The 3,765-nt window shown below is 27.1% G+C and overlaps 1 long non-coding RNA gene across 1 annotated transcript; it reads left to right on the forward strand.

Moving 5' to 3' along the window:
- The first annotated feature begins 2,981 nt into the window (after positions 1-2,981).
- On the forward strand, positions 2,982-3,491 carry LOC136082176 (uncharacterized). Its single transcript, XR_010639469.1, has 2 exons — positions 2,982-3,203; positions 3,398-3,491. It is a non-coding gene; the product is annotated as an uncharacterized LOC136082176 (long non-coding RNA).
- The last annotated feature ends 274 nt before the right edge of the window (positions 3,492-3,765 follow it).

Consider the following 3,765-nt stretch of genomic DNA (forward strand, 5'->3'; position numbering starts at 1 on the left):
ATATATATATATATATATATATATATATAAATTATATATATATATATATATATATATATATATTTGAATATATATATATATATATATATATAAATATACAGTAACCTCCCGGTCATTTGAAATGGCACTTATTAGAATTTTCTTCTTATTCGAAGCAATTTTTATTTCCTGTGATTTTTCTTAACAAACTCATGCAATAGCAGTTATGCAGAATTGCAGTTATTCGAACATGCAGTTATTAGAAATTTTAGTTATTCTAAACAATATTTTGCTCCCCTTGACATTAATAAAACACATTTAATGAACAAAAAAAAAATAAAAAATCGACTATTTTTTCAATAAGTTGTAAAACATTTATTGTTTAACAAGTAAAACTTAAGAAGTACCTCATTCCAAGGGTCTTTATCTTTTTTTCTTTCTACTTTTATTAAAATTTGAAAGTAATTTAAAGTAGATCACTTTAAAGATCATTTTCAGTTATTCGAATTTTGGGTTATTTGAAGTAAATTCTTATACCCCTTGGAGGTTTGATTAACCAGGAGTTTACTGTATATAATGAAACTTGCTAACTCACAGTTTTTCTGTCTAAAATAAATGTGACCAAAGTAAGAAACATCTACATTTTTATTATGAAATATATTTTGTCAATAACTACTCACTAAAAAGAATTAATATCAAAAATATTTTGTTAAAGTTATTAACAATAAGCATTTTAAACTAGATTTTTTGGAATTTATTTTTGAAAAAGAAAAACTAATAATAATAATGGTTTATTATCAAAATTATTCATTGGACATCAGATCTCGGGTCACTTGTGATCGATAAAAGGGCCTAACCTACAAGCAATGTGATGAAAAATATCAATTATCAGTAAGTGGTGTTAGGAAGATGTGTATAAAATATGAAACAACTGGTTCTGCAGAAAATCAGAAAAGACTTGGTCGTCCCATTAATTAATTAGACTTCAACAAGAACCAATATCTTAATTGCAATGATAGAAAAAAAATATTCAACAATAACCTCAAAACAGATTGTTGAAAATCCTTATTTAAATGTTTCCTGTCGAACTTCACAGAAAAGACTATTTTAAGTGGTTTAATAATTTAGGTGGTTTAAATAAACCTTCTTAAGAAAAGTAAACCCCTCAATAGTCGTATAAACAAAAAAAAACTTTTAGCACTTGCAAGTCTGAATATTAACAAGTGTTATGGTCTAATGAGAATAAATGTCAAATATTTGGCTTTAATAAACGACAAAGAGTTTGGCGCAGATCTTGTGATGCACTCTTAGATAGAAATCTTACATAAACAGTCAAGCATGGAGGTGGCTCGCCTATGGCTTGGGGATGTTTTCATTCAAATGGTGTGGGACGACTGGTGAATGTTGAATGCATAATGACAGGGAAGTTGTATGTTGATTGGCTTTCAAAAAATTATGTCAATCCGTTAAAGAATTGATTGCAAACTTTTTTTTTTAAATGACAACGACCTTAAACACACATGCAAAAATGCAAAACAGTTCTTCAAAAATAAGTAAAACTAACATCCTTAAATGGCCGCCACAAAGACCGAAACCTTAACTCTGTTGAAAATATATGGGCAATTTAAAATCTAAAATACCTCCTTCAAAACGAACAAATATAAAATAATTATAAGAGGCTCTTATTGAAATTTGGAACTCAATTGATGCTGACCTCACATCAAAGCTTGTAAAAAACATGGCAAGAGGTTTAGAAGCAGTCGTAAAAGCAAAAGGTGGCACAACAAACTAATAAAATGAAAATCAGACACGATATTCTTGCATTTGTATTAAAATTTATTGACATAACATTATACTTTGTAATAAAAATTTTGATGTTTCTTACTTTAGTCATATTTACTTTGGACAGAAAAATTCTAAGATACCTCATTTCATTTAATAGGGTTACTTTTACAATGAGTTTACAAAAAATATTTATATATTTTTTTCTTCTTTACAATCAAATTTAAAAAAAACATAAAACTTTTGCAGTTATGTAGATGTAAATATTTTTGTTTTTTTTGTTTGAGTTTTGAAATAATCAACAACGTTACATAATTTTGTGTGTCACTGTATATATATATATATATATATATATATATATATATATATATATATATATATATATATATATATATATATTGTATATATATATATATATATATATATATATATATATATATGAAGACCTCAGTGGAAAAACGGGCGTTGTCACATTTAATAAGTATTGAGAAAGTATTTATTGATCATTAATAAAAGTCTTTATTTAAAGCAAATGAAACTAAGCAGTTTAAAAAAATTTATAATTAAAATGTACATTCAATTATTCATGTAGTAATTGACTGTAGGAAGTATGGCAGTTTGGATAATGTGGCAGCATTTCCTTTTGAAAAATATTTAGGGCAATTGAAAAAACTGGTTAGACGACTACAAAATCCTATTAGCCAAATACTTCGTCGATGTGCTGAAAAAGAAAGATGTTGTAAAATTGAAGAAAACAAGGAAATTTGTAAACATTTACATCAGCACTACTTAGGTCCATTGCCTGAAAATCTTCCACGAAATACTTACAAACAGTATGGCCAATATAAAGGAGCTAGTTTGTTTATTACGGTTTCACCTGCAAATAATTGTTTTAAAATTCATGAAGACATTGTTCTTGTGCGAAATATATTGAAGTCATCAAATTATGATGCAGTAATTGTATATGAAAACTTTTCGGAAGCTGTCCCCTTTTTTACATATCCTTTGTCGTCATCAAGTTTAGGAATTTATAAAGTAAGAAGATTATCAAAGAAACTAAGTTATATATATAGGATTTGAAACAAAAACATATTTTATTGCCATTAGAAGATGGCAATATTGCAGTACCATTGTTGCACAGCAATTAACAGTTTTTAATATTAAGACAATTTTTATTAATTAATAAACTTTGCAACAACATAATTGGACCAGCTGTGTGAATTGAACTAAACTTTTTTAGTAGGAAATGTTTGCAGTTGTTGAATTCATAACTTACGGAACAGTAGACATCATTCCAGTAGAATGGTTTACTTCTGCAGAAGAAGATGAGTGTTTCTGGCCCGACACTGAGGCAAAACATAAGGTTTCGAAGTTAGTGCAGACCAGTGCTAATCCCAATAAGAATTGGAATAAGTACAAAATTAGAACACTTGGAAAAGCAGGTTTACATAACTGAATGTAGTAATATTGTATATATAGTTTATTAATGAAATGTGTAATACAGAATAATTTTTCGAAGTGATACAAATTTTTTGTACTTATTTATTAATTGCAGTTAAATTAATTATATAATAATATAAATATAAAATTTTATAGAAATGAAACGCATGCATTGTATACTTTACAATAATTTTAGTTACGTATCAGAGAGCGGTGGAAAAATGCAAAGTAGCGGAATATTCGTCTGATTTGCAGACAGATCGAGAAGAAGATGGTAAAAGACGTAAAAGGTACATTTCTGCATTCATATTATATAAAAGAAATGTTGTGATGTATTTCACATAAAATTTACAATTTAACTAATTGAAGTAATATATTACAGAGCAAACAATGATAAATTCAGAGTCTAAACTAAATTGATTTACTTTTTTAAAGTTTATTTCTTATGTGCTGTATAGTATAATACCTACAAACGTATTACTACCATAGGCCAGTGGTAAAGGTTAATGTAATTATATATTGCAATTCGCATGGTATCGAGACAGTCGGCATGTTTCAAGTGTC

This window comes from Hydra vulgaris, chromosome 07, assembly GCF_038396675.1.
Source record: "Hydra vulgaris chromosome 07, alternate assembly HydraT2T_AEP".
Taxonomy (NCBI): Eukaryota; Metazoa; Cnidaria; class Hydrozoa; order Anthoathecata; family Hydridae; genus Hydra; species Hydra vulgaris.